The 27,324-nt window shown below is 39.2% G+C and overlaps 1 long non-coding RNA gene across 2 annotated transcripts in view; it reads left to right on the top strand.

The window, feature by feature from the left end:
• Window positions 1–25,972, top strand: part of LOC129058237 (uncharacterized) — a 30,996-nt gene extending 5,024 nt beyond the window's left edge. The window contains exons 2-4 of one of the 2 annotated variants that reach the window (XR_008523265.1): window positions 12,243–12,338; window positions 14,006–14,337; window positions 25,239–25,972. This is a non-coding gene — a long non-coding RNA (uncharacterized LOC129058237). Of the gene's footprint in view, window positions 1–12,242; window positions 12,339–13,976; window positions 14,338–25,238 lie in introns of both variants that reach the window. The other variant, XR_008523266.1, reaches the window with a different exon arrangement.
• The last annotated feature ends 1,352 nt before the right edge of the window (window positions 25,973–27,324 follow it).

Genomic DNA, 27,324 nt, shown 5'->3' with positions numbered 1-27,324 from the left:
AATCCTTTGGGTATATACCCAGTAATGGGATGGCTGGGTCAAATGGTATTTCTAGTTCTAGATCCCTGAGGAATCGCCACACTGACTTCCACAATGGTTCAACTAGTTTACAGTCCCACCAACAGTGTAAAAGTGTTCCTATTTCTCCACATCCTCTCCAGCACCTGTTGTTTCCTGACTTTTTAATGATCGCCATTCTAACTGGTGTGAGATGGTTATCTCATTGTGGTTTTGATTTGCATTTCTCTGATGGCCAGTGTTGAGCATTTTTTCATGTGTCTTTTGGCTGCATAAGTGTATTCTTTTGAGAAGTGTCTGTTCACATCCTTTGCCCACTTTTTGATGGGGTTGTTTGTTTTTTTCTTCTAAATTTGTTTGAGTTCATTGTAGATTCTGGATATTAGCCCTTTGTCAGATGAGTAGGTTGTGAAAATTTTCTCGCATTTTGTAGGTTGCCTGTTCACTCTGATGATAGTTTCTTTTGCTGTGCAGAAGCTCTTTAGTTTAGTTTCAATTCAGTTCGGTTTTTTATTTATTGAGGGTTACTCTGCGAGCCATTGAGTTAGAGGCTGGAATTCACAAGTGAATAAGACACAGTCTCTGGAGTGGTACTGTAGTGAATACTGTAAGCATGTAAATAAGTGAGCAAATCAATGTGATCCCCCATATGAGCCAATGCCAGAATGAGTGGATTCTGCCACCTATAGTGAAGGAGAGACGGGGGTTCCGGGCAGAGGCAACAGTGCATGGCAAGCACCAGAGTTCAGGCAGGTAAATGAATCAGTCTACAACCTAAACTGGAAGTAGGATAGCAGTGAAAGAGACCAGAAGAGTCCCAAGAACCAGCTCATGAGGGTTTCCTAGGTAACTCCTTAGTTTACCATAAAAGCAATTGAAAGCCTTGTAACTATAAAATAAATACCTTAATTTGGAGGCAAAATGGGGAAAATCATTCAGCAAATATTTATTGAGCATTTACTATATGCCAGGCATTGTACTAGGTGCCAGGGATGCAATGGTGAGTAAATCATTAAAAAAAAAAAAAAATTCCTACCCTTGTGGGACCTCTAGAAGAGTAGACAAGCCATACACTAATATACAAATGTATAGTCTATCATAGGTGTTGATAAGTGCTAGGGGTAAAAAAGCAGAGTGAAAGGCTCGAAAGTGATAGGTGGTCTTCTTTTACATAGGGTGGTCAGGGTAGGCCTCTTTGAAGAGATGTCATCTGAACAAAGATCTCAGTGAAGTGGGGATGGGAGGCGGCCATGAGGAAATCTATGGAAAAAAGTTCCAAACAGTAAGTGCAAAGTCCTTAAGATACAAACAAGTCCTTAAGATACACCATGCTTGGCGTGGTAGAAGAATAGCCAGAAAGCCATGTGGCTGGAGAAGAGTGAACGAGGAGCAAAGTAATGGAAAGGAGGTCAAAGGCAATCAGAGGCCGGATCATGAAGGGTTTGGTAGGCCATGGTAAGATCTCCAGGACAAATGTTAAACTAGTCCATAAATGTAGCCATCAGACAGTATATACAGTATGACCCATTCGTGTAAACATAAAAAGATTGTGTGTTACACACACACATAATTATTGAGGCTCATAATCACTTTGAGGACAGATGTGTTTTAGAAATTAATAATTTGTTGTTTTTTAGAAAGGTATATGTCTATACCATTTGGTATATAACAGGTCTAGAAAAGTCTTATGACAGCACCCTGTCATCAAACATATTGATATGTCTGCAACAAAACATATATGAGATAAGCAAACACTAAATATAGTCTTACACCAGGTTAATCTTTTGGTTTTCAAGCTTTTTGGATTTCAAAATTTCAGATCCAGAATTGTGAACCTCTATTTGTACATGTGTGGAAAACTTCCAGGAGTGTCCCGTTGTTCACTGTTGTGAACAAAGGTTGGAGGAGTGAGATGGCTTTGGTGGCTGAAGTATCTTTTATTCTACTTTTTATCATGCCGAATACACTTCTTTACCATGTTATTATTTATGTCATTGAAATAACACAAGTTTAAAAATTTTTTTTAATGTAGATGTCAGTGTTTTTATTCATGTAGTCTTTGGGTATTAACAATATGAATGGTAATCAGGGAAAATATTTTAAACAAAAAAAGTAATAGAAAAGATTTTGAATATTCATTATATAATTGCTTCTATATTTGAGTTCTCAGTAATGAAATATTCAACTTTTACCGTGTCTCTGTATACTTTTCAAATTTTTGTCTTGTAAATACTTTTGTGGACTACAGAGTCATAGTATAAAGATAATTTTGTAAGGAGTAGGAAATTCATATCTAAACTTCAGTAAAATATATTTTTAAATTTTATGGTAAATCATATTTCCTAACGTACCAAGAAGTTTCTTCGATTTCCTTATAGAACATGGTCCATTCTCGGGACCTGCGGTGTACTGTTTTGTTTTGTTTTCAAGGCAAATCTGTGGGGTTTTATTTCGATGTTTTGATAACAGAATTTCATGCTTGTAATAAATACTTGCCTGAAAGATATTTATAATGTACAAGCCCTAAAATATTTAGACATTTTTAAATTGCAATTTTCAACCTCCCTATTTCCTACCATTCTCCCCCAACAAAAATTCAGAGATATGTATTTAACAGACACCACGTTTCATGGTGAATGTTATTGGTTGTGTGGCTGAAAACTGTAATTAGCCATGCCTCACTGATTCATACATGAATCGTTTTGAGGTTTATTATTCCACTGGAATGTTAATGAACATGAATACAAAATACTCTTGAGAGATTTTCTTTTTATCTTGGTAAAGTACATATGGTATGGGGAAAAAAATACCTTGAAAATAATTAGTGAAAAAATACTTTGTGTATATAACTAGACCCTTGATTTTTTTTTTTTTTTAATTATTTAAGTTCTGGGATACATGTGCAGAACATGCAGGTTTGTTACATAGGTATACACATGCCATGGTGGTTTGCTGCACCCATCAACCCATCATCAACATTAGGTAGTTCTCCTAATGCTATCCCTCCCCTAGCCCCCCAACCCCTGACATGCCCCTGTGTGTGATGTTCCTCTCCCTGTGTCCATGTGTTCTGATTGTTCAACTCCCACTTATGAGTGAGAACATGCGGTGTTTGGTTTTCTGTTCCTGTGTTAGATTGCTGAGAATGATGGTTTCTGGAAACCATCCATGTCCCTCCAAAGGACATGAACTCATCCTTCTTTATGGCTGCATAGTATTCCATGGAGTATATGTGCCACATTTCCGTTATCCAGTCTATCATTGATGGGCATTTGGGTTGGTTCCAAGTCTTTGCTATTGTGAACAGAGCTGCGATAAACATATGTGTGCATGTGACTTAATAGTAGAATGATTTATAATCCTTTGGGTATATACCCAGGATTTGCCCATGCCTATGTCCTGAATGGTATTGCCTAGGTTTTCTTCTAGGGTTTTTATGGTTTTATGTCTTTTGTATAAGATGTAAGGAAGTGGCCAGTTTATGTTTTCTGCATATGGCTAGCATATGCAGAAATGGTGTTTTCCCAACACCGTTTATTAAATAGGGAATCCTTTCCCCATTGCTTGTTTTTGTCAGGTTTGTCAAAGATCACATGGTTGTAGATGTGTGGCATTATTTCTGAGGCCTGTGTTCTGTTCCATTGGTCTATATATCTGTTTTGGTACCAGTACCATGCTGTTTTGGTTACTGCAGCCTTATAGTCTAGTTTGAAGTCAGGTAGCGTAATGCCTCCAGCTTTGTTCTTTTTACTTATGATTGTCTTGGCTATTGCTTCTCAGTCTTTTGGCTAAGATCAAATGTAGTATTGTCTTGACTATACAAGCTCTTTTTTGGTGGCATATGAACTTTAAAGTAGTTTTTTCTAATTCTGTGAAGAAAGTCAATGGTAGCTTGATGGGGATAGCATTGAATCTATAAATTACTTTGGGCAGTATGGCCATTTTCATGATATTGATTCTTCCTATCCATGAGCATGGAATGTTTTTCCATTTGTTTGAGTCCTCTCTTATTCCCTTGAGCAGTGGTTTGTAGTTCTCCTTGAAGAGGTCCTTCACATCCCTTGTAAGTTGTATTCCCAGGTGTTTTATTCTGTTTGTAGCAATTGTGAATGGGAGTTCACACATGATTTGGCTCTCTGTCCATTATTAGTATATAGGAATGCTTGTGATTTTTGCACATTGATTTTGTATCCTGAGAATTTGCTGAAGTTGCTTACCAACTTAAGGAGATTTTGGGCTGAGACAATGGGGTTTTCTAAATATACAATCATGTCATCTGCAAACAGAGACAATTGGACTTCCTCTCTTCCTATTTGAATACTGTTTATTTCTATCTCTTGCCTGATTGCCCTAGCCAGAACTTCCAATACTACGTTGAATAGGAGTGGTGAGAGAGGGCATCCTTGTCTTGTGCCAGTTTTCTAAGGGAATGCTCCCAGCTTTTGCCCATTCAGTATGATATTGGCTGTGGGTTTGTCATAGATAGCTCTTATTATTTTGAGATACATTCTATCAATACCGAGTTTATTAAGAGTAAAATTTTTAGCATGAAGCGGTGTTGAATTTTATCAAAGGCCTTTTCTGCATCTATTGAGATAATCATGTGGTTTTTGACATTGGTTCTGTTTCTGTGAGGGATTACGTTTATTGATTTGCATATGTTGAATCAGCCTTGCATCCCAGGGATGAAGCCGACATGATAGTGGTGGATAAGCTCTTCGATGTGCTGCTGGATTCGGTTTGCCAGTATTTTATTGAGGATTTTCTCATCAATGTTCATCAGGGATATTGGCCTGAAATTTTCTTTTTTTTGTTGTTGTGTCTTTGCCAGGTTTTGGTATCAGGATGATGCTGGTCTCATAAAATGAGTTAAGGAGGAGTCCCTCTTTTTCTATTTATTGTTTGGAATAATTTCAGAAGGAATGGTACCAGCTCTTCTTTGTACCTCTGGTAGAATTTGGCTGTGAATCTGTCTGGTCCTGGACTTTTTTTGGTTGGTAGGCTATTAATTACTGCCTCAATTTCAGAACTTGTTATTGGTCTATTCAGGGATTTGACTTCTTCCTGGTTTAGTCTTGGGAGGGTGTATGTGTCTAGGAACTTATCCATTTCTTCTAGATTATCCAGTTTATTTGTGTAGAGGTGTTTATAGTATTCTCTGATGGTAGTTTGTATTTCTGTGGGATCAGTGATGATATCCCCTTTATCATTTTTTATTGTGTCTATTTGATTCTTCTCTCTTTTCTTCTTTATTAGTCTAGCTAGCAGTCTATCTACTTTGTTAATCTATTCAAAAAACCAGCTCCTGGATTCATTGATTTTTTGAAGGGTTTTCTGTGTGTCTAGCTCCTTCATTTCTGCTCTGACCTTAGTTATTTCTTGTTTTCCGCTAGCTTTTGAATTTGTTTGTTCTTGCTTCTCTAGTTCTTTTGATCGTGATGTTACAGTGTCAATTTTCGATCTTTCCTGCTTTCTCCTGTGGGCATTTAGTGCTATAAATTTCCCTCTAAATACTGCTTTAACTGTGTCCCAGAGATTCTGGTAGGTTGTGTCTTGGTTCTCATTGGTTTCAAAGAACTTGTTTATTTCTGCCTTAATTTCATTATTTACCCAGTAGTCATTCAGGAGCAGGTTGTTCAGTTTCCAGGTAGTTGTGCAGTTTTGAGTGAGTTTCTTAATCCTGCATTCTAATTTGATTGCACTGTAGTCTGAGAGACTGTTTGTTATTATTTCCATTCTTTTGCACTTGCTGAGGAGTGCTTTACTTCCAATTTTGTGGTGAATTTTAGAATAAGTGTGGTGTGATGTGGAGAAGAATGTATATTCTGTTGATTTGGGGTGGAGAATTATGTAGATCCATATTAGGTCTGCTTCATCCAAGCTGAGTTCAAGTCCTGAATATCCTTGTTAATTTTCTGTCTCGTTGATTTGTCTAATATTGACAGTGGGGTATTAAAGTCTCCCACTATTATTGTGTGGGAGTCTAAGTCTCTTTGTAGGTCTCTAAGAACTTGCTTTATGAATCTGGTTGCTCCTGTATTTAGTGCATGTATATTTAGGATAGTTAGCTCTTCTTGTTGTGTTGATCCCTTTACAATTATGTAATGCCCTTCTTTGTCTTTTTTGATCTTGTTGGTTTAAAGTCTGTTTTATCAGAGACTAGGATTGCAACCCCTGCTTTTTTGTGTGTGTGTGCTTTCCATTTGCTTGGTAAATATTACTCCATCCCTTTATTGTGAGCCTATATGTGTCTTTGCACGTGAGATGGGTCTCCTGAATACAGCACACCAATGGGTCTTGACCCTATCCAATTTGCCAGTCTGTGTCTTTTAACTGGAGCATTTAGCCCATTTACATTTAAGGTTAATATTGTTACGTGTGAATTTGATCCTGTCATTACGATGCTAGCTGGTTATTTTGCCCGTTAGTTGATGTGGTTTCTTCATAGTGTCAATGGTCTTTACAATTTGGTATGTTTTTGCAATGGCTGTTATCAGTTTTTCCTTTCCATGTTTAGTGCTTCCTTCAAGAGCTCTTGTAAGGCAGGCCTGGTAGTGACAAAATCTCTCAGCATTTGCTTGTCTGTAAAGGATTTTTTTTCTCTTTCGCTCATGAAGCATAGTTTGGCTGGATATGAAATTCTGGGTTGAAAATTCTTTTCTTTAAGAATATTGAATATTGGCCCCTACTCTCTTCTGGCTTGTAGGGTTTCTGGAGAGAGATCCACTGTTAGTCCCTTTGTAGGTAACCCGACCTTTCTCTCTGGCTGCCCTTAACATTTTTTCCTTCATTTCAACCTTGATGAATCTGATGATTATGTGTCTTGGGGTTGCTCTTCTGGAGGAGTATCTTTGTGGTGTTCTCTGTATTTCCTGAATTTGAATGTTGGCCTGTCTTGCTAGGTTGGGGAAGTTCTCCTGGATAATATCCTGAAGAGTGTTTTCCCACTTGGTTCCATTCTCCCTGTCACTTTCAGGTACTCCAATCAAATGTAGGTTTGGTCTTTTCACATAGTCCCATATTTCTTTGGGGCTTTGTTCATTCCTTTTCATTCTTTTTTCTCTAATCTTGTCTTCAAACTTTATTTCATTAATTTGATCTTCAATCTCTGATATCCTTTTTTCCACTTGATTGATCCAGCTATTGATACTTGTGTATGCTTTACAAAGTTTTTGTGCTGTGTTTTTCAGCTCCCTCCGGTCATTTATGTTCTTCTCTAAACTGGTTATTCTAGTTAGCGATTCCTCTAACCTTTTGTCAAGGTTCTTAGCTTCCTTGCATTGGGTTAGAACATGCTCCTTTAGCTCAGAGTAGTTTGTTATTACCCACCTTCTGAAGCCTACTTCTTTCAATTTGTCAAACTCATTCTCTTTCCAGTTGTGTTCCCTTGCTAGCGAGGAGTTGTGATCCTTTGGAGGAGAAGAGTCATTCCAGTTTTTGGAATTTTCAGCCTTTTTGCACTGGTTTTCTCTCATCTTCATGGATTTATCTACCTTTGGTGTTTGATGTTGGTGACCTTTGGATGGGGTTTCTGTGTGGACGTCCTTTTTGTTGATATTGATGCTATTCCTTTCTGTTCACTGGTTTTCCTTCTAACAGTCAGCCCCCTCTGCTGCGAGTCTGCTGGAGTTTGCTGGAGGTCCATTCCAGACCCTGTTTGCCTAGGTATCACCAGTGGAGGCTGCAGAACAGCAAAAATTGCTGCGTGTTCCTTCCTCTGAAAGCTTCATCCCAGAGTGGCACCCGCCAGATGCCAGCGGAAGCTCTCTTGTATGAGGCGTCTGTCGACCCCTGCTGGGAGTTGTCTCCCAGTCAGGAGGCATGGGGGTCAGGGACCCACTTGAGGAGGCAGTCTGTCCCTTAGCAGAGCTCCAGCCCTGTACTGGGAGATCCATTGCTCTCTTCAGGGTCAGCAAGCAAGAATGTTTAAGTCTGCTGAAGCTGCACTCACAGCCATGCCTTCCCCCAGGTGCTCTGTTCCAGGGTGATGGGAGTTTTATCTATAAGCCCCTGACTGGAGCTGCTGCCTTTCTTTCAGAGATGCCCTACCCAGAGAGGAGGAATCTAAAGAGGCAGGTGTGCTCTACCCAGTTCAAACTTTCCCAAGGCTTTGTTTACACTGTGAGGGGAAAACCACCCACTCAAGCCTCAGTAATGGTGGACACCCCTCCCCCCACCAAGCTCAAGCATCCCAGGCCGACTTGAGACTGCTGTGCTGGCAGTGAGAATTTCAAGCCTGTGGATCTTAGCTTGCTGGGCTCCATGAGGGTGGGATCCACTGAGCTAGATCACTTGGCTCCCTGGCTTCATCCCCCTTTCCAGGGGAGTGAACGGTTCTGTCTCGCTGGTGTTCCAGGTGCCACTGGGGTATGAAAAAAAAAACAAAAACAAAAACTCCTGCAGCTAGCTCAGTGTCTGCCCACATGGCTGCCCAGTTTTGTGCTTGAAACCCAGGGCCCTGCTGGCACAGGCACCCAAGGGAATCTCCTAGTCTGCAGGTTGCAAAGACCACGGGAAAAGCATAGTGTCTGGGCCAGAGTGCACTATTCCTCAAGGCACATTCCCTCACAGCTTCCCTTGGCTAGGGGAGGGAGTTCCCTGACCCTTTGGGCTTCCCAGGTGAGGAGACGCCCCACCCTGCTTCACCTCACCCTCCGTGGGGTGCATCCACTGTGTAACCAGTCCCAGTGAGATGAGCTGGGTACTTCAGTCGGAAATGCAGAAATCACCTGTCTTTTTCCTTGATCTTGCTGGGAGCTGCAGACCAGAGCTGTTTCTATACTGCCAACTTGCCCGCCTCCCTGATTTTTTTGAATAGTAAATAAGACTGTATAATTTACTAGAGTCTCTTCTCTATGAAGCACACAGTGATTTTACAAACATTAATTAATAAAGCTTCAGGATCCCTACCAGGTAAATGTTAATAAAACCCAGGAGTCCTAACTTTTTTGACCTTGACTCCAATTTTCAGATAAGAAACTAGCTGACTAAGATGCTTCCACAGCTTTGAAAACAAAATGGGCATGAAACCAACATTCAGAGTTCAGATGTCATTTATGAGTAGCATTCTCTTATGAACCTAGTTGGAGATAAAAGTAATTTAGGGAAAATGATATTTCAGCACTGCCTTAATCTAGCAGGGATTTTCTTCATGAGAAAATTAAACCAAACACAAACTGAAGTATGACTTAACTGGGCCTGCTTCTGCATTTAGGGTCACCAAAGCATACTGTAAATGGAAATCAGATTGCTTTAGAATCCAAGAACAAACTCTACTTTTGACCTTTAGCAAGCTCATGATGTATATGCCCACAAAATAAACAAAATAATTTCAAAGTAAATTCGTTGAGTGCACCTGACCTTTGAAACAGAGCAGATGATGTTAATCAGATTTGTACAGCGTTAATCTAGCTCAGCCTCTGTCTCTCCATGTATTTTTAAAATACCATAAGGAAGAGTCTCACAACAGGGAATCTTTCAGATCGGAATAGATTTAGAAATGGAACACAATGTATGACCTGGCTTCAAACAATGAAGTATATAACTCAAACATGTAAGCAAATGAATTTTATGACTATAAACCAACATACCACACCCCTCAGGAAAAGTGACTTTTAAAAAATAATATAAGCATGTGTTATTTTCTCAATAAAATATAGTTCAAGTTCTGATACTGTGTTAGTTACCATTAGGTAAACTTTGAGTTGAAAATGGCCTACGTATCATAAAAAGGTGTTCTGTCTGACCATTGCATCTGACTTTTGTCAAGCCATATCATTCTGTGTTTTGGACATTGAATGTTTGAGCCATGGCCTTTCCAGAATAGACTGTTAAGTAACTTGATGGACATATGCTTCTTTTCCCAGGATCACTTCCTTTGGATAACCAGCCCTGACCCCATTCCATGGTAATCTCTGTCAATCTTGGTGGCTCTGACCACACATTTGTTCTGGCTTAAACTGGGGAGGACTATGGGGTGTGGAGGATGGTAATGGAGCAGGAGTAGTCACAGAAAACAAACTTGACCAAAGCACTCCATACTACTTGGCCACTGGTTGGTTGGGGATGGGCACATGACCCAAGCTGAGCCAGTATCCTCAGATGTTTTGTCAGAGAGATTTTTTAAAAAGCCCCTCTTTCTCTGTGATCACAAGCTATAATGATGATACAAGTGTGGGGCTGCAGGCTATTTTGCCCACCCAGGAATTAAGTCAAAAGGGCAAGCAGAGAGGAGAGACGAGGAGAGGAACAGAGCCCAGCTGGCATTGCATCCCAGAATCCAATTTTGCCTGAAGCTACCTCTTAGATTTGCCAGTTACATGAGCCTTTTCTTGTTTAAGTTGGTTTGAATTAGCTTTTTGCTACTGGCAGCCAAAGGAGTCCTGACTAATCCACAAAGTTCAACTGACAGATAAACTCTTAAGCTATTCAGAATGCGATGGTGAAATGAAAGGGATAATACTCTCCCATTCTCTTGTAATTTGGAAATTCCCCAGACCTAAAGCCAGATCACCCTCTGCTCTACCAGCACCAAAACTGTGCATGAGGCACACTGTAGTCATCTAAGGAACTGGAGATTGTAGCCTGAGAAAGAGAAGACAAGATGTGCTTGCTGGGCTCAAACGTGTGAAGGTCTACTTTGTGAGAAAGGGGTTGGATTCACTCTTTGGAGTTAAAAGTCAGACCAACAAGTCCTTATCACTGAGGGGAATTTTCTGTACAACATGAAGGATAACTTTTCTAACAATGAAAGCCATCCTAGCTGACATAATGTGACCCTCAAACACTTCCTCTATTGAGTGAGAGGCTGGACAAAATGACATCTAAGATCCCATCCAACTCTGATTACTTCATTCAATCAAAGTTTGGTCATGGTGACCATATCTGTACAGTCATGCATTGATTAAAAATGGGGATATATCCTGAGAAATGTGTCCTTATGTGATTCTATCATTGTGCAAACATCATAGAGTGCCTTACATAAATCTAGATGGCAATGCCTTCTACACACCTAGGTTTTGTGGTATAGTCTAATGCTTCTAGGCTATAAACCTGTATGGCAGGTGACTGTCCTGAATACCGTAGACAACTGTAACACAATAGTAGGTATTTGTGTATCTAAGCATATCTAAATATAGAAAAGGTATGGTAGAACTACAGTACTAAATAAGCTTATAGGACCACTCTCAGATATGTGGTCTGTTGCAGACAAAGTGTCATTATGCAGTGCATGACTGTCATTTATTATAGTCACCTCAACCATTCAGCAAATCAAAAATCAATATAAATAAATCATATATAAGGAGGCCCAGAGGAAAGGAAGTGTCGGAAGAGATTTCCTAGAGGGGATGATAACTTGCACAGTTTTAAATACAAATAGGAGTTGATCTCTATCACACATACCATGTTGAACAATGCTCTATTCAGCACTGATTTTTCAAGAAGCTATTTATCTCTACAATAGTTTCTTTAAAAGTATGCAAATACATATGTAATAATGATCTATTTCAATGTATTATAAATTAAAATTTTCCAAATTCTTGAGTGTTTTGTAGGCATATAGCAAATAAACATTAACAGTTTGGTGTAGTGTACCTGTAACCAGCCCTGTATACCTGTATACCAGCTGCTCTCAGCCAATGAATGGGAGTCCCCTATTACTGCACTCTACCATTCACTACACTCTGAGTTGAGAGTGTTCTACAATACATGTTTTTGCTTATCTTTCTGCCATTATTTTGTGTACTGGCAATTTATTTTGTGTCCTCAAAAGCAGTTTTGACATGAAATGCTTAACCACAGTTATGAAAACAATACGTCCGTACTAGATCTACCCATAACAAAGTGATAGCACTACATTAGACATCAAAATGCAAGTCCTATAGAAGTTCAGGGTGCCTTCAGGAAATGTTTGAGAAGACAGAATCAGGTAAATAGGGACAGAAAGATAATTTTTGGCATTATGAAGAGCAGCATAAATACCACTGCAGGCAGGGAAAATAAACAAAAATTGTTAGAAAGCTGCTTGGAAGAAATGACTATAAGAAGACACATCATGATGTAAGAAGTTTGGAAGAAGACAGTTGTGTGGCTGCCATGTGAAGGACTGGAACACTTCTCCATGGGGACGGTGATAGGAAGACCCAGTACAATGCTGATCACAGCAGCACTCCCATTTCCAGGAATGGAGCACTTCATCCATCTCCTGCTTTCTCTCTCAACAGACTTTGTGAGTGCTCAAACCAACTGGAGAAAGACAGTCAAGAAAGAAGGAACAGCATGTGAAAAGAAAAATTGTAAAACATGGCAGTTTAGAAACTGTAAGTGGTTTAACGTTACTGGAGGAGAGAATATAGGAGAGAGGTTAACAACGAGACTGGAACTGTAGACAAAAGCCATATTATGAAAGAGCTGATGAAACTTTCTCTAGACCTAGGACTTAATGTGACAAGCAGTGGGGAGCAAATAATTGGCTTTAACAGGGCAAGCAATATGATCAAGTTCGAATTTTAGAGAAAAATCTGGGAGCACTATGGAGGCTTGACTGGAGTGGGATATGACTCCAGAAAGATCAGTGAGGAGGTCATTGTTAGCAATCAGACACATTTTTTTGGCCTATTAAATTACCATTTTTTTAAAAAAAGAAAAAGTATATCCTAGTGATAAGATGTAAATTGGTAAATTTGTAAAAAGCTACTTGCAATAATGTAAGTCAAGTAAGAAATTTAGAAATAATACTGAAAAAGTTTATGCCCTTTGACCCAGTAATTCTATGTGTAGGAATCTACAGTAAAAGAATAGAGATGCAGACAAAAGTGTATGTTCAGTGATGTTCCTTCTTTCAGTCTTATTTCTGAAAAACTAGAAACCACTTTCATGTCTAATCAAAAAGGCAACAAATAAATGAAATACGTCACTGCTATTTAAAATTATTTTTTAAAATATTCACTGACAAGGAAAATTACACAAGGATTAATGTTAATTGAAAAAGCAGAATACAAAATTAAATATATGGTAAAACTGCCTTCTTCAGAAAGGTGTATGCATTTAAAAACTGGAAAATACAAAAATATGTATATATAATCAGAGCTTATCTCTAGGTGGTGAAATTCTGAGTGATTTTGATTTTCATCTTTTTAATCTTTTTTTATTTCTTCATTCACTGTCATGAACATGTACTACTTTTGCAGACAACTGTTAGGTTGAACCATTTGAAATTGCCTGCTGCAGACTGAATTGTCTTCCCACCTTCCCCCCAAAATGTGTATGTTGAAACCCTAACCCCCAGTGTGATGGTATTTAAAGATGGGACCTTGGGAAATAAGTAGGTGTAGATGAGGTCATGAGGGTGGAGCATTCATGATGGGATTAGTGTTCTTATAAAAAGAGGAAGAGGTCATGTGAGCACACAGGGAGATAGCAGCCATCTACACGCCGGGAAGGGAGCCCTCACCAGAACTTGACCATGCTGATGCCCTGATCTTGGACTTCCAGTCTCCAGAGCCTTGAAAAAATAAATCTCTGTTGTTTAAGCCAGTCTATGATATTTTGTTATGGCAGCCCAAGCTGACTAATACACTGCCAAAATTGACTTCAAAAATAACAATTCCGTATGAATCAGCCTACATAAAAGCGAAATAAAATAAAAAGAGACAGTCATTGAAAATGCCCTGACAATAGATGCTAAGGGCCAGAACCAAAGCAACAGTAATAAGATAAGAATAACAAAGATGCAAATGACATTAAGTTGGTAGATTCTGTAACTTGGTGATGGATAGGATTGGTAAAACAGTACTGGTGAATAAGGAACAGCATCTAGAACATGAATCCAAAGTTTTTACACTAAGAAATCGAGGGATGGTAGAGGTAATAGTCAAGACAAGGGATAACCAGAAAAATCTGTTTGGTAGCTAGCCTCTGAGATGGCCTCAATAATCCCCACCTCCTGGTATTTGCAGCCTTGAGTACTCCCCTTCCTTGTCTACAGGTGGTCAGTATTCTGCCTCATTTATAATACTGCCGAAGTTATGTCTCACTGCTACAGAGATGAACATTCACCCTGGGAAAAAAGCCAACTGCTGTGTTAGGACACTTAAAGCCTATGGATGGGCCTATGTGTTGAGGAACTGAGATATCCAGCCAACAGCCAGCAAGGAACTGAGGTCTGACAACAACCTCATGAGAGAGATTGGAAGCAGATCCCGCAGCCCCAGTCAAGCCTTTCAGTTGCTGACACCTTGACAGCAACCTCATGAGAGATGCTGAGCCACATCATGTGGCTAAGCTGCGCCCAGACTTCTGTCTCATAACAGCTATGAGGTAATAAATGTTTGTTTTAAGCCACTATTTTGGGAGGTAATTTGTTACAGATAATTAGATAACTTCACTTGTCTCTCGGTAGCCATGGGGGATTGGTTCCGGGACCCCCTGCAGATACCAAACTCCATGAATACTCAAGACTCTTATATAAAATGGGGTAGTATTTGCATATAACCTACACACATCCTTCTGTATACTTTAAATCACTTCTAGATTACTTATAATACCTAATGCAATGCCTATGCATCACTTCATTCACATGGATTCAGCACAGTATTTGGCACAGAGCAAATTCAAGGTTTGTTTTCTGGAACTTAGTGGAATTTTTTTTTTTTTTTTTTTGATACAAGGTCTCACTCCATTGCCCAGGCTGGAGTACAGTGGCACAATCATGGCTCACTGCAGCCTCGACCTCCCAGGTTCAAGTGACCCTCCTTCCTCAGCCTCCTGAGTAGCTAGGACCACAGCATATGCTACCATGCCCAGCTAAGTTTTTAATTTTTTGTAGAGAGAGGGTCTCACTATGTTGCCCAGGCTGGTCCTGAACTGGGCTCAATCAATCCACCCACCTCGGCCTTCCAAAGTGTTGGGATTACAGGCATGAGACACTGCGCCCAGCATTTTTTTTCCAAATATTTTGTATCTGCAGTTGGTTGAATCTATGGATGCAGAACCCACAGACATGGAGGACCAACTGCAATACAACCAGTTTTGATTAATTTGCTCATCTGAAGAGTTGAATATTTCTGAAGGCAGAAATCATGTCTTAATATTTAAGGCCTCTTGCTGTATGTGGCACATGATCTATATTCAATGAGTATGTATTACAGGCTGGAAAGGTAGAAAAGGAGACTGTAAACCCTAGCAAAGTAGTTTGGACACTTTCTGGTGGGGACCCACTAATGGCTCATAAGGTTGTTCAGGATAAAGATTTGTTTGAAAAGAAATGTGGTGAGTGATTTTTGTACTTGACACTTCTTCAAGGACTTGTATTGCTTGTAAGTGTACTTTAATAATCTTATATGCTTTAGAAGCCCATATATCCCAAAATACTCCAAATTGTAGAGTTCTAAACCTGCAACTTATTTTCTTTTATAAAACAAACTTTGGAAAAGTGTGGTCTTTAACTTTTTTTCTTTTTTTTTTTTCGGACAAAGTCTCACTCTGTCGCCCAGGCTGGAGTGCAGTGGCACAATCTTGGCTCACTGCAGCCTCTGCCTCCTGGGTTGAAGCGATTCTCTTGCCTCAGCCTCCCGAGTAGCTAGGATTACAGGTGCCCACCACCACGCCCAGCTAATTTTTGTATTTTTAGTAGAGATGGGGTTTCACCATGTTGGCCAGGCTGGTCTCAAACTCCTGACCTCAGGTGATCCACCCACCTTGGCCTCCCAAAGTGCTAGGATTACAGTCTTCAACATTTTTAACTACAGAAAGGTTTAGCAAGATTTTTGTTTCTAAATTCATTTTCATATCTTAGATAATTTGTAGCTAGCAATTTTGTACCAGCTTTCCTTTTTACTTTGGACTATTCCTGACCCAGATTTAAAGCCTACAGTTGATGAAATTTAAACTTTTACAGTACATTTTATTAATTATATAATGCAATAGTCAATCCAAGAAAATTCTGTCTTCTGAGCTTCATCCGTAACTGTTCTTTATTGTTCTATAAACAACTGACTGATGCCATTAATGCTTGGACACATGTTAGAACCGAGGAGAAGTAGAACATGTTTAGAACATGTAATAAAAAAGCATCAGTCCATTTAAACTTGAGAGTACTGATAATGATGCCTGGTCTCTATGATGTAGTTTGTTGCTGAAATACTCCCATAAATACATATACGCACACACACCACTTCAGGTTTCACAAAAGCAACTCATAGTCTTTACATCATAACGGACTCAATGAAAATTAGAGGGAATTCATGAGACTCTGGAAACAGTGTATACCTGGTGAGAATGAAATCAGAAAAGTCTGGGGTGCTCTTCAGAGTTCTTATTAAAAGCAATAAAGGAAAATCTTGCATTGTAGCCAAATGTAAGCCAAGTTCACATGAAACATTTATGTCTTCAGATAGAACCACAAAAGCTCAAGAAGAGGCAGGAAGGCTAAGGAGCTAATCCATTGCACATCTGAGAAGAGATTGGGCCTTGCAACTCTTTCTCATTTACTGTAGAGTCTAGTTTCCTTGATATGCCCTCAGCCACCCAACTCTCATAACTCTTGCTTCAGATTCTCCTAATTAGGTACAGCAAATAAGAGTTTCCCTCCCAGAAGGTGACTGGTTTTTCCTTATTTTATATCATTTCATAATTCACTTTGATACTCTTCAGACTGCTTCTATGTAATTTGCAACTTTCAAACATTGGAAGCTAGTTAGCTTTGCCATGTAGATTTCATTTAACTAAATCATATTCAGATCGTTTTACCTCCTTTAAAAAGAGGTAGCAAGAAAATCTTTGATGTTATATCTTAACTGTAATTAAGATATCATCTCCAATATTTTACTGTAGAAAACGCAATAAATAAAATATGAATTTATGCAACACATTTATTCACACTGAAAAGCAATTAACAGGCTATTCCTCATCTTTCTGTTGCAGTTACATAGAAGGACTCCTTGCTGTGTGACCTTTAGAAAAACATCGAACTTTTCTGTGCCTTGTTTTCCTAATCTACAATAGGATAATAGTTCCTACCTTTAGGATTAACTGGGATTAATTTAAGATTAACTGAGATTATCTGACTCTCTCATGAAAACATAGGTGACATTATTTTGTAATATTTCCCAGGCATGAATAGAATCATTTTGATTTCCTTTTTCAAAAAGATTTCATATTTCTTATTTCATTTGTGCCTAATCACAAAAAAAGAATTATAAAAGGGTTGTGTTGAATTGTTCTTTATAAATATTTTTATTCTTTGTTTATGTTTACTTTTTAAAAAATGTTTAACTTTTGTGGGTACACAGTAGATGTATATATTTATGGGGTACATAGTATGTTTTGATACAGGCATGCAATGTGAAATAAGGACGTCATGGAGAATGGGGTATCCATGTCCTAAAGCTTCTCTCTTTTGAGTTACAAACAATCCAATTACACTCTTTAAGTTATTTTAAAATGTGCAATTAAGTTTTTATTGACTATAGTCACCCTGTTGTGCTATCAAATAGCAGGTCTTATTCATTCTTTCTAACAATTTTTGTATCCATTAACCATTCCCTCTTCCCCTCTGAGCCCCCCACTGCCCTTCCCAGCCTCTGGTAACCATCCTTCTACTCTTTATCTCCATGAGTTCAATTGTTTTGATTTTTAGATTCCACAAATTAGTGAGAATATGAAGTATTTGTCTTTCTGTGTCTGGTTTATTTCACTTAACATGATGATCTCCAGTTCCATCTGTGTTGTTGCAAATGACTGAGTCTCTTTTTTTTTATGGCTGAATAGTAGTCCATTCTGTATATGTACCACATTTTCTTTTTCCATTTATCTGTTGATGGACACTTAGGTTGCTTCCAAATCTTGGCTATTGTAAACAGTGCTGCAACAAACACAGGAGTGCAGATATCTTTATAATATGCTGATTTCCATTCTTTGGGGCATATACCCACCAGTGGGATTGCTGGATCATATGAAAGCTCAATTTTTAGTGTTTTGAGGAATCTCCAAACTGTTCTCCATAGTGTTTGTGCTACTTTACATTCCCACCAACAGTATACACAGGTTCCCTTTTTTCCACATCCTTGCCAGCACTTGTTATTGCCTGTCTTTTGGATATAAGTAATTTAAATTGGGGTGAGATGATACCTAATTGTAGATTTGACTTGCATTTCTCTGATGATCAATGATGTTTATCACTTTTTCATATGCCTGTTTCCCATTTATATGTCTTCTTTTGAGAAATGTCTATTCAACATTTTGCCCATTTTTTGATCAGATTATTAGATTTTTTCCTATAGAGTTGTTTGAGCTTCTTATATATCCTGGTTATTAATCCCTTGTCAGATGGATAGTTTGCAAATATTTTCTCCCATTCTGTGGGTTGTCTCTTCACTTTGTTGATTGTTGATTTGCTGTGCAGAAGCTTTTTAACTTGATGTGATTCCATTTGTCCATGTTTGCTTTGGTGGCCTGTGCTTGTGGGGTATTGCTCAAGAAATTTTTGTCCACACCAATGTCCTGGAGATTTTCCCCAGTGTTTTCTTGTAGTAGCTTCATAGTTTGAGGTCTCAGATTTAAGTCTTTTATCTACTTTGATTTGATTTTTGTATATGGTGAGAAATAGGGGTCTAGTTTCATTCTTCTGCATATGGATATCCAGTTTCCCTACCACCATTTACTGAAGAAACTGTCTTTTCTCCATTGTATGTTCTTGGCATCTTTGTCAAAAATAAGTTCACTGTAGGTGTGTGGATTTGTTTCCAGGTTCTCTATTCTATTCCATTGGCGTATATGTCTGTTTTTATGCCAGTACCATGCTGTTTCAGCTACTATGACTCTGCAGTGTAATTTGAAGTCAGGTAATGTGATTCCTCCAGTTTTGTTCTTTTTGATACCTTTGGCTACTCTGAGCCTTTCATGGCTCCAAAAAATTTTAAGATTGTTTTTTCTATTTCTGTAAAGAATGTCATTGGTATTTTGATAGGAATTGCACTGAATCTGTAGATTGCTTTGGGTAGTGTGGACATTTTAACAATATTGATTCTTTCAATCCATGAACATGGAATATTTTTTCATGTTTTGGTGTCCTCTTCAATTTCTTTCATTACTGTTTAATAGTTTTCATTATAATGATCTTTCACTTCTTTGGTTAAGTTAATTCCTGGGTATTTCATTTTATGCGTGGCTATTATAAATTGGAGTAATTTTTAAATATATTTTTCAGATTGTTCACTGTTGACTTATAGAAATGCTACTGATTTTTGTATGTTGATTTTGTATCCTGCAACTTTACTGAATTTGTTTATCAGTTCTAATAGTTTTCCTGTGGAGTGAATTGTTTTTAGATTTTGAATTATAAGCAGTTACTGAGTTGCAGTATTCCTAGATGCAACAGGCAACACCATGAGAGGTGGTGTACAGGCATACACGTGTATGCACACATGTGAATATATATATTTTGATATCCACATCTATATATATGGAAAATACCAGCAACAGTATGTGATAAAGAAAGGCAAAGATATTTACACTGAGGCAGATTACTTGTAAATTTATGTATTTTGTTGTTCTGGTTTGAAGAAGACATGATTATTCATATATGCAACCATGGCTAAGAAAAAAACATTGTGCATCTTAGGACCCGTGAGCTGCCCTTCAGTGCCAAAGCAGTTATTGCTGGCAGTTATTCCTCTGTCTTCTCTCTTTACAGGCTTACTTCCCACTTCCCTGAAAGAAAGTTTGAGCTGTATTCATGTAGGCAGAAAAATGAACTCAAAGAGTTCAGGCTCTCAAACCTCTTTGACTTGCCTTCAAATCCAAACTAAACCATGGCTAAGTTGCCATCTCTGAGGTCAGTTTACCTTCTGGCAAAATAGGAATCTTGAGAGCACCTGTTGTAATGAGAATCGAATGAGATAACATATGTAAAGCACAGAGCCTAGCACGTAGTAGGCACTTAAAATGTTGGTGGTGGTTCTTTTTTTTTTTTTTTTTTTTTTAGAGTTGAAATTTCATGCTATCACCCAGGCTGGAGTGCAGTGGCACAATCACAGGTCACTGCAGCTTCAAACTCCTGGGCTCACACAGTCCTCCCACCTCAGCCTCACAAGTAGCTGGTACACGCCACCATGACTGGTTAGTTTTTTCTTTCTTTCTTTCTTTTTTTTTTAGAGATGGGGTCTCACTTTGTCACCCATGCTGGTCTGAAGCGATCTTCCCACCTTGGCCTCCCAAAGTGTTGGGGCCAGGTGCACAACATCACACCTGGCAAATTATTATTTTTAAAACTTTTAGCAGAAACAGAGTCTTACTATGTTGCCCAGGCTGGTCTTCAACTCCTGGCCTCAAGTGATCCTCTTGCCTTGGCCTCCCAAAGTGCTGGGATTATAGGCATGAGCCATCATGCCTGGCCAAAATATTGATGATTATTGTATGAGACAGGATATAGGCTCTAGCTGCTGCAGTGAATAACAAACACCGAAATATTTAAAAGGCATAAACAAAACAGAATGTCATTTCTTCTCACTCAGAACTGATAGGGAAGCTCTATGGTGTTAGACAGTCAGGCTCCTCTTGTTACTTTGCCATAATCTATTGGTAGCTTCCCTGTGACTCTAAGATGGCTGTTCCAGCTTCTGCCATCTTATTCACACCTCAGCAATGGGCAGGTGGAAACAGGGAGGGTAGTTATTCATTCATTATTTTCTGGCTATCTATTTTTGTGTAATAAATCAAAAAATTTAGTGACCTAAAACAATTAATCATCTCTCATGGTTTCTGTGGAACAGGAATTTGGAAAGGGCACTCCTAGGAAGGCTTGTCTCTGCTTCACAATGTCAGGGGTCTCGTCTGGGAAGACTTGAATGTTGGAGGTGAATCAATGGCTGAGGGGTATCGCCATCTGTAAGCTTCCTTAACTCACCTGTCTGATGGTTGATGCTGGCTACCATCTTTGACTTCAGCTGGGGTTATTAGCCAGAACACCTACATGTGGCCTCTCCATGTGGCTACTTGGGCTTCCTAACTGAATGATGTCTAGGTTCTAAGAGAGAGCCATCTAAAGAGAACCAAGTGAAAGCTTCAGCACCTTTCTATGACATAGCCTTAGAAGTCAAACAGGGTCCCTCTACTGCCTGCTCACAAACCTGCCCAAATCCAGAAGGGTCATAAACCTCATCTCTCAATAGGTGGAGTGTCAAAGTCAAAGTGTGAAAAAAATCATGTGGGATGGAAGATTGTAGGGGTTATTTCTGGAAAGTACAATCTGTGCAAATTTCACCTGTGATTGATATAGCAACTTCGTTATAGAAGTTATTTGTTCAGTCATGGTTGAAACAGATATTTTTTGAGTGTTATTATATGCTAGGCACCATTCTAGGCTCTAGGGATACAGTCGTGGGGAAAACAAAGTCCCTGCCCTCATCATAATTGTATTCTAGTAGGGGAGACAGATAATAAATAAATGTTACATACACCACTGGATAGCGATGAGTGCTGTGAAGAAATTCAGGCAGAGTAAGGGTGCAGAAAATGACACAGTGTAGATGTTATTTAGATAGCATGGTAAAAAAAAAAACCAAACAAACAAAAAAGGCTTTTCTAAGGAGATGACACAGGAACAGAGACCTCAGTGGTTACATGAACCAGCCATGCAGGAACTGAAAGAAGAGCACGATAGGCAGAGGGAACTGCTCAAGTAAAGATCTGAGATGGAGTAGGCTTGGGTTGTTCACAGCACAGCAATAATACACATGTGACCGAGGACAGGTGCCATGGCTCACTCCTGTAATCCCAGCACTTTGGGAGACCCAGGCAGGCGGATCACCTGAGGTCAGGAGCTGGAGACCAGCCTGGCCAACATGGTGAAACCCCATCTCTACTAAAAATACAAAAATCAGCCAGGCATGGTGGTGGGTGCCTCTACTATCAGCTACTCGGACGGCTGAGGCAGGAGAACTGCTTGAACCTGAGAGGTGGAGGTTGTAGTGAGCCAAAATCATGCCACTACACTCCAGTTTGAGTGACAGAGCAAGACCCTGTCTCAAAAAAACAAACAAACAAAAATGTGACTGGAGTAGAAAGATCCTGTAGGCGAGTCAGAGCCTACTCACAGAAACATTAGGCCAAGATAATGAGTCTTGATTTTTTTTTTCAAGGAATTTTTGAAGCAGTGAAAGTGATGAAGCATATATATATGTTCATTCTGGTCACCATGTGGAAAACAGATTGTGTAAGAGGGTAACAATGAAATTAGAGGTTATTCCCCTATCCAGGCAAAAGGTAACAATAACTCAAATAGGAGAGTAACCCTGGAGATGGGAGGAAGCGGCCAGATCTGGAATCTGTTTGAAAGGTAGGATCAACAGGACCTGCTGATAGATTGGATGTGTAGTGTGAAAGAAAGAGGGGCATAGAGGATGACTGTTAGGCTTGAGGATCTGGTTTGCATTGGAAGTTTCCTCAGCACCCCAAAGCTAGAGGCAATACGGTACAGTGGTTCATATCACTTGACAGAGACTCAGGGTCAAAGCATAAAGACTGAGACACTCTAGCAGTGACCTTGAGCTCCTCCCCTCCCCACAGTCCAAGGGCAGAACTGGCCCTATGCACTGAAGTTTAGCTGGCAGGGGAGGATTAAGTTTCTCAGATGAGGAGAGAGGAAGGAAGCAGGTGGGTGGGAAGCAGAAGTGTTGCAGGTTATTTTTGCAGTAGCAGTGGCACAAGGGAATCAGGCACTCCCAGAGAAAGCACAATGGAGTCCTGAGGAAATCAGGCCTGATAATTCCCTCAGAATCACAGCTTTTGCCTCTTTTATGCTAGGAAGCCAGTGGGCACTCCCTAAACACCATTAACCACAAAAATGATGTTGTTGACTGGGCAGCACTGCCACTCATTTGACCAATTATTTATGATCGTTCAGCTGATTTCCCACTCTTGTTAATAGTTTTCAATTTTACTGCAAACACAATTAGGACACACCAAGGCCAGTGGTTTACCACCACAAAATTAGATCTCATCTACCACTGGATGCCTTTATGCACTAAATTTATGGCTAACAGACCCACTAACAAAGTTCCAGGCAGGGTTTCCCTGCCTGCAAATGTAGACAGTTGTAAGAAAAGTCTAGACTGGAGTCAGCCCTACCAGTGAAGGATGGAGTTGACGTCCTCTTTCTTAGCAACTTTAGTCCACCTGCTTCTTCCTCACCATTGTATTGTAACCTTCATATATATATATGTATATATATATATATATACACATATACACACACACACACATACACACATATATGTATGATCAGCTTTCATTATAACCTTTATATACACACACACACACATATATATATGTATATAATATAATTTGAATATATGTCCCTGCCACATCTCATGGTGAATTGGAGGTGTTGGAGGTGGGCCTGGTAAGAGGTATTTGAGTCATGGGGGCAGGTCTTTCAAATACCTGGTAGGAGGCATTTGAGTCATGAGGTTGCCTCAGTGGTGAGGTCTTCCCAATGGTGAGGCCATTCTCATGAGATCTGGTCATTTAAAGTGTGTGGTACCTCCCCCTCAACTCTCTCTCACTCATGCTTTTGCCGTGTGAAGTGCCTGCTCCTACTTTGATTTCCGCCATGAGTAAAGGCTCCTGAGGCCTCCCAAGAAGCTGAGTAGATGCTGGCACCATGCTTGTATATTCTGCAGAACCATGAGCCAATTAAACCTCTTTTCTTTATAAATTACCCACCCTCAGATATTTCATTATAGCAATGCAAGAATGGCCTAACGCCACACACACACACACACACACACACACACACACACACACACACACACATTTCTTTTCAAATCTCAATTCATTCAGGAGGGCAGTCTTCTTCCTATTTTTGCTCTCTCTCTTTCTCCCATCACCTTATGTTTCATATTCAAGTCAAATTGAGAAAAAGGTTTGAAATTACACCCTTTTCCAAAGTCATACAGTTGAACTTTTCCTCTTTAGGTCTATTTTTCACTTTCTGGATTTTCCCCTAGGGTTTAGTTCTTCAGTATAGTTATGGAATGCTTTTTCTTGATACCAAAATATTTTCCAACTTAGAACCTACACATGTAACTATCCTTCTCCATCAACCCCAACAGATAGAAAACAAAACCATGGCAAGTGCAAATCCAAAGTGAATATTAAGAACAGGCTGGCTTCCCTTTGTATCACACTGCACCCACTCACCTCCACCCCGAACTCCTTAACTCATGCATAATCTGGGAAAGCAATCTCCTGGTAATAATTCCAGAACACATTTAGAGCAAAAAAAAAGAATGGTGAATTCTCTAAATAACAATATCCAGAGCCAAGTGGAAAAATATTTTTGCATAACTCAAACACCCTTGATTAGTACAGCTGATCAATATTTGACTTATATTTCCTTGAGACATTTAACCTATAGATTTTCTTTCCTACCTTAACGACCTGTCAAACACAATTTTGTAAAACCATCCCATGTGTGACAGATAATCCCAGGACTTTCTCCTAGATGTGATGCTCTAAGCCTTTTTTCTAGGGCTTCGCTAGGCTTCATTTAACTGCTTCTGGTTTTATTTTTAAGTCATCAATGAAGGTACACTTTGTCTTATTAAAATGGATTTATTGTATATTTTGGAGTGAGTAAACAACTTGCTGATTCTCTAATCTTAGAGACTAAAGACTTGGTTATTTTAACAAATTGAGGCTCTAGTCCTCACTCTCTTCTTACTTCCCTGATACCTAAGAAGTACCTCTTACCAACTCTACTAAACTCTCACAGTCTTTTAGACCCTAAGTCTCACTTTATTTATCAATTGCATGTCAAAATAACAGTAAACTGAAGGAAAAAACACACGACATCAAATCACACTTTCTGTAGACTGATTGTTGTGGTTTTAAAATGTCCCACAATTTTTATATTTTTATATTCCTCCTTTGAGTGTAGACTGGACTTAGTGACTTGGTTCTTCTGCAGATAAAATATGCAGAAGTACCTGCATGTGACTTTCAGGATCAGGTCATAAAATTCATTGCAGTCTCCCCTTTGCTCTCTCATGGAACACTTCCTCTGGGGTGTGGGAGACCAGAAATGCCTCCCTAAAATTTGAAAGACTGTTGAGCTGAAGACTATTAGGAAGAAATAGATGCAGGAGAGCTCTCTACCCTCCCTCTATTTGTCTGAAAGCAGGACATACATTTACATAGATTTCCCTGCTCTCTACCAGGGAGAACAAAGGTTAACCACTGACATCAGCTTCAGTCACCCAAAAGCCAGATGATACCAGAGGAAGACAACAGCCAGATGATACCAGAGGAAGACAACAGCCAGATGATGCCAGAGGAGTTAATATTAACAAGTATTATTAACAAACTTTTATCTGCCATTTGATTGCCTTCCTCTCAAGTTGCTCCCTGTTAAGACTCAGAGTCCTCTGCCTTGTTACTTCTCTACAAATGTACTGTTTTGTTGAAGATGCTATAGCAGCTGGAATTCAAAGCCACCTCTTTGAGAACTATTCATTCCCTGGATGTCTCCCATGCATTTGTGAAATATATACATTAAGAAACTTTTCTTTGTTTTTCTCCTGTTAATCTGTCTTTTGTAACAGAGGTCCATTCCAGTTATGAACCTATGGGTATTATTATTTTCCCCCACAAAGGAACAAGCTGTCATGCTATGAAGACACTCAAGCAGCCCATTGGAGAGGCCCACATGATGAGGAACTGAGGCCTCCTGCCAAAAACCATGTAAACAAACCATCTTGGAAGTGGATCTTCCAGCCCCAGTCAAGATTTTAAATGACTGCAACCCTGGCCAATGTCTTGATCACAATATCATGAGAGACCATAAACCAGAGCCACCCAGTTAAGCTTCTTCATAATCTTGCACCCACAGAAACTGAGATAACAAATGTTTGTTGTTTTAAGCTAGTAAATTTTGGGATAATTTATTATGTAGTCAGGAGTTCAAGACCAGCCTGGCCAACATGGTGAAACTCTGTCTCTAATAAAACTACAAAAATTAGATGGGCGTGGTGGTACATGCCTGTAGTCCCAGCTGCTCAAGAGGCTGAGGCAGGAGAATTGCTGGAACCCGGGAGGCACAGGCTGCAGTGTGCCGAGATCGCACCACTGTGCTCCAGCCTAGGCAACAGAATGAGACTCTGTCTCAAAAAAAAAATTATTTTGCAGCGATAGATAACTAATACAGTGATTGCTTCACAGATGTATTAACCTTTTCTCTATTTGGTAACTGTATCTTACACTTACATTTTTTGTAAGCCCCTGTAATCAGGGCAGTTGGTTATTACACAGAAAACATGTGCAACACTTAATTGACTCAAAAGGTAGTCTGTGTATTTTTTAAGTAAAACAAAGTTTCTGCCAGGTACAGTGGCTGACACCTATAATCCCAATACTTTTGGAGGCTGATGTGGGAGGATCACTTGAGCCCAGGAGTTCAAAATTAGCCTGGGCAACATAGGGAGACCCCATCTCTATAAAAATTTTAAAAATCAGTGGCGGGTGGTGGTGCATGCCTGTTGTCCCAGCTACTCGGGAGACTGAGGTAGAATGACTGCTTGAGATCAGGAGGTCAAGGCTGCAGTAAGCTATGATCACACTATTGCACTCTAGCATGGGCAACAGAGTGAAACCCTGTCTCAAAAAAAAGAACAAGTTTTTTAAAGTGTCATGTTTCTGATAGAAAATTGTTATAATAATATCATTTATTGAATACTCTTGTATGTGGGACAATTATTATATTACATTCATATATAACATAAATTATATTATGTTTATATATTACATAATCTATAATCATATTAAATTGTAAAATTATCTCATTTCAACCTTATCACAACTTTTGCAGTTGATATTATTATCACAATTTTATGGAGCAGAAAAGTCACAGAGAAGATGAGTAACTCATTAATAAATGGCAAAGTTAGAACTCAAAACCATATCTTAGAAGACTATTTTCTGCTCTTTCTGTGACCACAAAAGATTCATTTTTAAAAACCTTTCCACCGGAAAATCATCCAATAAACATGTGTGACTTTGACTTAAATTGTGTCTTATCAGACAAAGTATCTCACAATCTTCCCATAGTAATCAAGATCCTAAATTATTATATTATTGTCTTCATCCATTTAGGTTGTTTTTGCATCCTTTTTAACACATTAGAACATATCAAATTGATGTGGAAACTGTTAACTCAGCTACACCCCGAATTTTCCTCCCGTGGTGAAATTCTTTTACATTATAATGAGTTTACTGGTACCAATGCTTACCAATCTCATTCTCTATTAC

The sequence above is a fragment of the Pongo abelii genome, chromosome 2, assembly GCF_028885655.2.
Source record: "Pongo abelii isolate AG06213 chromosome 2, NHGRI_mPonAbe1-v2.0_pri, whole genome shotgun sequence".
In the NCBI taxonomy this organism is placed as follows: domain Eukaryota; kingdom Metazoa; phylum Chordata; class Mammalia; order Primates; family Hominidae; genus Pongo; species Pongo abelii.
Note: the sequence above shows the minus strand (reverse complement) of the source record. Positions and strands in the feature narration are given on the sequence as shown.